The following is a 9,639-nucleotide window of genomic DNA, read 5'->3' on the forward strand; positions in this document are numbered from 1 at the left end:
AGATGGGTGAAAGCTACGATGATCTAGTAAACATGTTAACTCATTAAATGGTGACTGTTTTGAGTATTTTCTTTGAAAACACAAATATTAGAATTGAGCAGTTAAATAGGCAAGTTAATAGAATTGCTACTGTGGTCAATTTAGAAGAAAATGACATCTATGGTTTAGTATTCGATAATGTCAACCAAAATGATGGAGAAATTCCTAATTATGATGTTTATATGTCTAGACATGGTCAGAATGCTGATAATATGTTGGAAAGACTTAGGCAAAATAATATCGGAAGGTAAGATGTCAATCAAGTGATTGAACAAATTCTAAAAAGATTGGGATTTAATGTTGAATTTGCAAATCAACCTCAGTTTATGTGTCTTTTACCTGAATTTATCCAACAAACTGAATTGTTTGAGGGATGGAAGTTTCCTAAGTCATTAACTACATTCTCTGGGGAAGATGAAGAATCATTAGTAAAGCACATTGCTAGCTATATTGTCGAAATCAATGAAGTGGCATTAAATGAGTATTTAAAGATGAATTCTTTTCCTCCCCATTGACAAGAAATGCCTTTATATGGTTTTTTAACCTAAAGCCAAATTCAAATCACTCTTGGATGTAATTAGAAAACGATTTTCACAAACAATTTTTTAGTAGTGAATTAAGAATTAGTTTAAGTGATTTATTCTCCATCAAACACAATGTCAGATAATCGATTAATAAGTATTTGGCTAGATTCAAAAACATGAAAAATAGATGCTTTACTCCAGTTCCAGACTCTAAAATTGTCAAAATAGCTATAAATAAATTAGAATTTGGAATTAGGAAGAAGCTTGTAAATCAACACTATCATGACATAACTCAACTTACTGAAAATGTTAGACAAATTGAACAGTTGAAAGCTGAGAAAGAAGCGAAGTATAAAGAGACGATAAAAGAAAGATTAAATATGCATCAAACATCTCATTAAATAACCCATACAGAGGATGAATGAAAAGAATTTTCTGAAGTACAAGATAAATGACTTTTCTGCAAATAAGGGGTAATTTTGATAAACAAAAAATATGATAAAAAATGATCTCATCTTTTTTTTTTTATTGGTTTTTATTTTTTTTATTCTTATCTTTATTTTTCTTTTCTCTCTCCTTTCTCTGTTTTTCTATCTCTTTTCTCTCTTTTATTCATCCTAATTTTTTTGCCTTATCTTTCTCATTTTTCTTATCTTTTAAATTCCTATTTCTTTCTTGTCTTTTGGTTCTAACTTTTATGTATATTGTTATAGTTTTATTAAAAAAAAACGCATTAAGTTTAAAATCTTAGACAAAAATAATTTCTCATTGACATTTGGGTATGTAATTCATAAGTACAAAAGTCTAATTGACTCAGAAATTATATTGAGTCTATTGGCGCTTGGAGTCAAAACTATTAGAATGTTAGTGTGGAGATTTTATAGGATTAGAAATTTTATCAAATCTAATTGACACCTAGAGCTTAACATATGAAAGAGACAATTTCACGAAGTTAAGATTCTATTACTTCCGAAGTTAGAAAATTTGTGTCAATTAGAACAATAAAAGTGTATGTGTCAAAAACTCTCAACTGAAATGTCAAAGGTTAAAACAAAGGTGAATTGATACACATTTAATTTGCCAAAATTAGAACAGATATCATTTGACACACTTAAAAGCTTCATACAAAAGAATAAACTCCATTGACAGTTCAACTATTAATGTAAAAACTTTATAGGCTTAGAAATTCTTTTAAGTCTAATACTAGTAGGCAATCAATTTGTCAAGTAGATGTGTCCAAAGTATCATTTGACTCTTAGTGTCAAAAATAAGTTAATATCAACAAACAATTAAATTTTCTCACTTTTCAATCATTACATTTCTTTAAGTGAAAAATCTTGGGGGCATCTTGTTAGATAAAAAAATATTATTACTTAAAAAAAGAATTATTTTAAGTAAATAAATATAATATAATATTATTATCAATTTATGAAGTCAGTTTCAATATATTTTAAGTGAAGCTTTTAATTAACACTAGTAAAGGAACAATTTTATGCAAAATTTGAATTAGGCCTGGATTATAGGGCATGCTATGTGCAGGAGCAGTTATCAACGGAAAATGTCAAAGTAGGTGCAGAACGGTCGTCAAGAAAACAAGTACGAACGGTTATTCAAATTTGAAAACTGATGAAGATCATTATAGGAGTAACTGTCAGTTGACATTAGATTAGTCTATAGATAGAGTTTTGGAAAAATATTGTAATAAGTTCAGTTCTTCTTGGAAAACACTTGAAAAATCAAAAACGGTCTCAGCCTCCCTGGCATCACAGAGTAAAACTGGGAATCTTAAGTAATTCCTCTGAAATCTGAACTCAAACTTGTACTTTATTTTCTATTTTTAATCAAAGTTCTTTATTTTTATTTGTTCGTCTCCATCTTCTTCTTCCATTCTCTTTTAATTTTTGCATTTTACTTTGCCTCCGGCACGTTGCATGTTTTCTTTTTATCTTTAATTTTACTTTCAAAACTACAATTGAGACCTTAAGACACCCACAAAAGGAGTCGTTTCCGCTCCTTGAATTAAGATTTGAAACAAAACTCGAAAATTGTTGATTTATTTATTATTAACAATGGAACAAAAATTTGAGTAAAACACAAAGTAATTGATATTTTAAATTATAATCTCTAAATAAATAATTGTGATTTTAATTAGTTTATCAAACCACAACTAATAATAGTTCAGCGGTAAAGTAATGCACATATGGAGAAACAAAAAAAAAAAGAATCCAAACTCATTACTATGCATGATATAATATAGTCAAAGTAGGTAGGTATATATTTGCTGGTTTCTTTTTCGACAGAAAAATTAAATTTTAATAGAGTACGTAAACATTTGCGGAGGTATATGTTTGCCTTAAACTTTAATAAAAAGTTTCTAGGAACTCTTTTATAAACACTAATCATAGCAATGTTTAATAATAATATATATATGAATACTATTGAAATTTGAATGATGATAACTATATCTGTAGGATTTGTTGTTATATATAGTTTGTGATTTTAATATAAGCAAATTGATGCATTCTGATTATAGTCTTACTTCCTACTTTCTATATATGAATTCCATTGCAGGGAGGACAAAAGATCTTTATCTCTTGATGGCAAAATGTCCTATAATTAGCAATATTGAATCCTAACCAAATTCTATCTGTGCAATGCAACACCAACCCAGAAAAAAATGCAAACACTTACTACCCAAAACTAATATACTACTTGTATAATATCCATGGCTTAATCGGCCACGCATCAGCCAAACGTTAATTTGCAATAAAAAAATAAAAGGGGGAGTAACCTAAACGCGTTTCATTCTCGTCCTCATCTTCTCCCTCTATTCTCTATCTTTCATTTGACATTGTCCCCTATTCTCTTTATTTCTCTCGAAAGCCCTAATTCTCCCATTCCCTTCATTTTCTTCTCGGTAGGCTACTCTCTTCATCTGGCATAGATCATCTCTTTCGATGTTGTGATCTTGATCCTTTCCTCTCCTCTGTGCGACACTCTCTTTCTCTCCCCTTTTCTTGCTTTCTCTCTCACAGTGCTGCTCTCACTCTTAAACCCTAGCCATTTGATGAGCGGATAATTTATATGCTTTTTGGCATTGTTTTTAGGTAGTTTTTAGTTTGTTTTAGTTACTTTTTAGTATATTTTTATTATTTTTTATGCAAAAATCACATTTCTGGACTTTACTATGAGTTTGTGTGTTTTTTTGTAATTTCAAGTATTTTTTGGCTAAAATTGAGGGACCTGAGCAAAAGTCTGATTTAGAGGCTGAGAAAGGACTGTAGATGCTATTGGATTCTGACCATCCTGCACTCGAAGTGGATTTTCTGGAGCTACAGAAGCCCAATTGGCACGATCTCAATTGCATTGGAAAGTAGACATCGTGGGTTTCCAGAAATGTATAATAGTCCATACTTTGCCCGAGATTTGATGGCCCAAACTGGCGTCCAAACGCCTACCAGAGACCCCCTTTTTTGGTGTTTAAACGCCAGAACTGGCACCATAACTGGAGTTAAATGCCCAAACTGGCATCGCAGCTGGCGTTTTACTCCAAGAATGGCCTATGCACGTGAAAGTTTCAAAAAGCTCAGCCCAAACACACACCAAGTGGGCCCCGGAAATGGATTTCTGCACTATCTGCACTTAGTTACTTATTTTCTGTAATCCCTAGTAACTAGTTTAGTATAAATAGCACTTTTGACTATTGTATTTCATTTTTGGATCATCTTTTGATCTTTTGATCACTTTGAGGGAGGCTAGCCATTCGGCCATGGCAAAACCTTTTTCTCTTATTTATTTTTCAACGGTGAAATTTCTACACCTCATAGATTAAGGTGAGGAGCTCTGCTGTTCTTCATGAATTAATGCAAGTACTATTGTTTTTCTTTCAATTCATGCTTACTTATTCTCCAAGATATAATCTCGTACTTAATTCAGTTAAGTCAGAATGAAGGGTGACCCGTGACAATCACCCACTATCTTCGTTACTCGCTTAACCAAGATCCGCGTGCCTGACAACCACAAGCGGTCTACATGATGTTCAACGTAATCATTGGACGACAGCTGGAGTATAGTCTCTTGGGTCTCTGATCCATGGATTTGACTCACCTCTCCTGACAACAAAGCATTCGAATCCGTGAGGTTAGAACCTTCGTGGTATAAGCTAGAACCAATTGGCAGCATTCCTGAGATCCGAAAAGTCTAAACCTTGTCTGTGGTATTCCGAGTAGGATCTGGGAAGGGATGACTGTGACGAACTTCAAACTTGCGAATGTTGGGCACAGTGACAGTGTGCAAAAGGATAGAGAGATCCTATTCCGACACAAGTGAGAACCGACAGATGATTAGCCGTGTAGAAACCGCATTTGGACCATTTTCACTGAGAGGACGGATGGTAGCCATTGACAACGGTGATCCACCAACATACAACATGCCATGGAAGGGAGCACGCATGATTGGACGAAGACAATAGAAAAGCAGAGGTTCAGAAGCAACAAAGCATCTCCAAACGCTTATCTGAAATTCCCACCAAAGAATTACATAAGTACCTTTATTTTAATTTGTGTTTTATCTTTCTTTTAATTATCAACACCTCATAACCATTTGAATCCGCCTGACTAATATTTACAGGATGACCAAAGCTTGCTTCAAGCCAACAATTTCTGTGGGATCGACCCTTACTCATGTAAGGTTTTATTACTTGGACGACCCAGTGCACTTGCTGGTTAGTTGTGCGGAGTTGTAAAAAATTGTGATTGCAATTTCGTGCACCAAGTTTTTGGCGCCTTTGCCGGGGATTGTTCGAGTTTGGACAACTGACGGTTCATCTTGTTGCTTAGATTGAGTAATATTCTTTCTTGTTTGAGTCTAGTGTCAAATTCTAAGCTTGGTGTCTTCATGTCTTTCTTTTCTTAAAAATTTTCAAAAATATGTTTTTGATGTTCATCATGATCTTCAAAGTGTTCTTGGTGTTCATCTTGACATTCAAAGTGTTCTTGCATGCATTGTTTGTTTTGATCTTAAATTTTTATGTTTTGTTTCATTTTGTTGTTTTTGTCTCTCCTCATAAAAAAATTTGAAAAGTCAAAAAATACCTTTTCCTTTTTCTTCTCATAATTTTTGAAACTTTTTGTTGACTTGGTAAAAAATTTTTAAAATTCACTTGTTTCTTGTTAGTCAAGTCAAAATTTCAATTTAAAAAAAATTATATATATAAAACATAAAGCAGAGGAATCACAGAGTAAAAGAGCTCACTGGCGTTAAAACGCTAGTAAAGAGGCACTTTGGGCGTTAAACGCCAGAATGGTTATCATTCTGGGCGTTTAAAGCCAGTAAAGGTATCATTCTGGGCGTTAAACGCCAGAATGGGCAGCATTCTGGGCGTTTAACGCTAGAACTAGCAGCATTCTGGGTGTTCAGAAAAATGCCCAGTAAATAAGGATTCCTGGCATTTAACGCTAGCCAGGGTATCTGGTTGGGCGTTAAATGCCCAGAGAGGCAGCCAAGTGGGCGTTAAACGCCAGAATGGATAGCATTCTGGGCGTTTAATGCCAGGATGACACAAGGGAGGTAATTTTGTTTCCAATTCGAATTTTTTCAATTTTTCATATTTTAATTCATAACTTTTTGCATCAAACATATTTTAAACTTTCATTTTTCACTTTTCTTTTAATGTTTTTGAAAATTTTAAAACTAACTTTTCAAAATCTTTTTCTTAATTTTATTCCATATTTTCAAAAATTCTTGCTAACAATTAATGTTATGATTCAAAAATTTTAAGTTTGTTACTTTCTTGTTAAGAAAGGTTCAATCTTTAAATTCTAGAGTCATATCTTTTAGTTTTTTGTTAGTCAAATCATCAACTTTAATTTTAAAAATCAAATCTTTTTAATTTTTCCTTCAACTCTTTTTTAAAATAAATTTCAATCATATCTTTTTAAAATTTTAAATTCAAAATCTTTTTCTAACTTCTTATCTTTTCAAAATTATTTTCAAATCTTTTCAACTAATTACTATTTCTTATCTTTTTCAAAACCACCTAACCACTTTTCCACTTCCAATTTTCGAAAATCACTAACCACTTTTTCAAAAATCTTTTTAATTAACTAATTATTTTAGTTTTAGTTTTTGAATACTCTCTCTCTTATCTCTTCCTATTTATTTACTAACACACCTCTTCTACTTATAATTCGAACCCTCTCTCTCCCTTTGTGTTTGAATTCTTCTTATTTTCTCTCTACCTCATTTCTCTATTCTTCTTTTCTTCTGACACCTCAATGAATCTCTATACTATGACATAGAGAATTCCACTACTCCCTTTGTTCACTTCTTTTTCATATGAGTAGAAACAGGGATAAAAACATTCTTGTTGAAGCTGATCCTAAATCTGAAAGGACTCTGAAGAGAAAGCTAAGAGAAGTTAAAGCACAACACTCAGTGGAGGACCATACAAAAAATTTCGAAAAAGAAGTAGACATGGCAGCCGAACCCAACAACAATGCCAGAGATGCAAGGAAGATGCTTAGTGACTATACTGTACCAACTTCTAACTTCTATGGAAGAAGCATCTCAATTTCTGCCATTGGAGCAAACAACTTTGAGCTTAAGCCTCAATTTGTTTCTTTAATGCAGCAGAATTGCAAGTTTCATGAACTTCCATTGGAAGATCCTCATCAGTTCTTAGCTAAATTCTTGCAGATCTGTGATACTGTTAAGACCAATGGGGTTGATTCCGAGGTCTACAGACTTATGCTTTCCCGTTTTGCTGTAAGAGACAGAGCTAGGATATGGTTAGACTCACAACCTAGAGAAAGCCTGAACTCTTGGGACAAGTTGGTCAATGCTTTCTTGACCAAATTCTTTCCACTTCAAAAGTGAGCAAGCTTAGAGTGGAAGTCCAAACCTTCAAACAGAAGGAAGGTGAATCTCTCTATGAAGCTTGGGAAAGATACAAGCAATTAACCAAAAGGTGTCCTTCTGACATGCTTCCAGAATGGAGCATCATATGTATATTCTATGATGGTTTGTCTGAATTGTCCAAGATGTCATTGGACTATTCTACTGGTGGATCTCTTCATCTGAAAACACCTGCAGAAGCCTAGGAACTCATTGAGATGGTTGCAAATAACCAGTTCATGTACACTTATGAAAGAAATCCTGTGAATAATGGACTGACTCAGAAGAAAGGAGTTCTTGAGATTGATATTCTGAATACCATATTGGATCAGAACAAAATATTGACTCAGCAAGTCAATATGATTTCTCAGAATCTAACTGGATTGCAAGCTGCATCCGGCAGTACTAAAGAAGCCACCTCTAAAGGAGTAGCTTATGACCCTGAGAATCTTGCAATGGAAGAGGTGAATTACATGGGAGAACCCTATGGAAACACCTATAATTCTTCATGGAGGAATCATCCAAATTTCTCCTAGAAGGATCAACAGAAGCCTTGATGAGCGGATAATTTATACGCTTTTTGGCATTATTTTTGGGTAGTTTTTAGTAGGATCTAGTTACTTTTAGGGATGTTTTCATTATTTTTTATGCTAAATTCACATTTCTGGACTTTACTATGAGTTTGTGTGTTTTTCTGTGATTTCAGGTAATTTCTGGCTGAAAATGAGGGACCTGAGCAAAACTCTGATAAGGAGGCTGACAAAGGACTGCTGATGCTGTTGGATTCTAACCTCCCTGCACTCGAAATGGATTTTTTGGAGCTACAGAACTCCAAATGGCGCGCTCTCAACGGTGTTGGAAAGTAGACATCCAGAGCTTTCCAACAATAGATAATAGTCCATACTTTATTCGGAAATTGACGACGTAACTTGGCGTTGAACGCCAAGTACATGCTGCTGTCTGAAGTTAAACGCCAGAAACACGTCATGATCCGGAGTTGAACGCCCAAAACATGTTATAACTCGGTGTTCAACTCCAATAAATGCCTCAGCTCGTGGATAGATCAAGCTCAGCCCAAGCATACACCAAGTGGGCCCCGGAAGTGGATTTATGCATCAATTACTTACTCATGTAAACCCTAGTAGCTAGTCTAGTATAAATAGGATAATTTACTATTGTATTATACATCTTTTGACAGTTTAATCTTTTGACTTTGTAGTCTTTGATCATTCGGTCTCTTGATCATTCAGGGGGCTGGCCATTCGGCCATGCCTGAACCTTTCACTTATGTATTTTCAACAGTGGAGTTTCTGCACACCATAGATTAAGGGTGTGGAGCTCTGCTGTACCTCAAGTTTCAATACAATTATTACTACTTTCTATTCAATTCTCTTTTATTCTTATTCCAAGATATACGTTGCACTTCAACTTGATGAATGTGATGATTCGTGACACTCATCATCATTCTCACTTAAGAACGCGCGTGATTGACAACCACTTCCGTTCTACTCTAGGCCGAGCGCATATCTCTTAGATTCCCCAACAGAATCTTCGTGGTATAAGCTAGATAGATGGCGGCATTCATGAGGATCCGGAAAGTCTAAACCTTGTCTATGGTATTCCGAGTAGGATTCTGGGATTGAATGACTGTGACGAGCTTCAAACTCCTGAAGGCTGGGCGTGATGACAAACGCAAAAGAATCAAGGGATTCTATTCCAACCTGATTGAGAACCGACAGATGATTAGCCGTGCTGTGACAGAGCATAGGATCATTTTCACTGAGAGGATGGGATGTAGCCATTGACAACGGTGATGCCATACATACAGCTTGCCATGGAAAAGAGTAAGAAGGATTGGATGAATGTAATAAGAAAGTAGAGATTCAAGAGGAGCACAGCATCTCCATATGCCTATCTGAAATTTCCACTATTGATTTACATAAGTATTTCTATCCCTTTTTATTTTCTATTTATTATTAATTTTTGAAACCCATATTCATTTAATCTGCCTAACTGAGATTTACAAGGTAACCATAGCTTGCTTCATACCAACAATCTCTGTGGGATCGACCCTTACTCACGTAAGGTATTACTTGGATGACCCAGTACACTTGCTGGTTAAGTTGAACGGAGTTGTGGAAAGAAAAAGCTTCTCTAACAGTGCCTGGAACCCTTGTATCAC

General features: G+C 34.5%; 1 non-coding gene across 1 annotated transcript; it reads right to left on the reverse strand.

The window, feature by feature from the left end:
• Window positions 1-7,441: 7,441 nt before the first annotated feature.
• Window positions 7,442-7,549, reverse strand: LOC112792830 (small nucleolar RNA R71). Its single transcript, XR_003197553.1, has one exon. It is a non-coding gene; the product is annotated as a small nucleolar RNA R71 (small nucleolar RNA).
• Window positions 7,550-9,639: the final 2,090 nt, after the last annotated feature.

The sequence above is a fragment of the Arachis hypogaea genome, chromosome 3, assembly GCF_003086295.3.
Source record: "Arachis hypogaea cultivar Tifrunner chromosome 3, arahy.Tifrunner.gnm2.J5K5, whole genome shotgun sequence".
Taxonomy (NCBI): domain Eukaryota; kingdom Viridiplantae; phylum Streptophyta; class Magnoliopsida; order Fabales; family Fabaceae; genus Arachis; species Arachis hypogaea.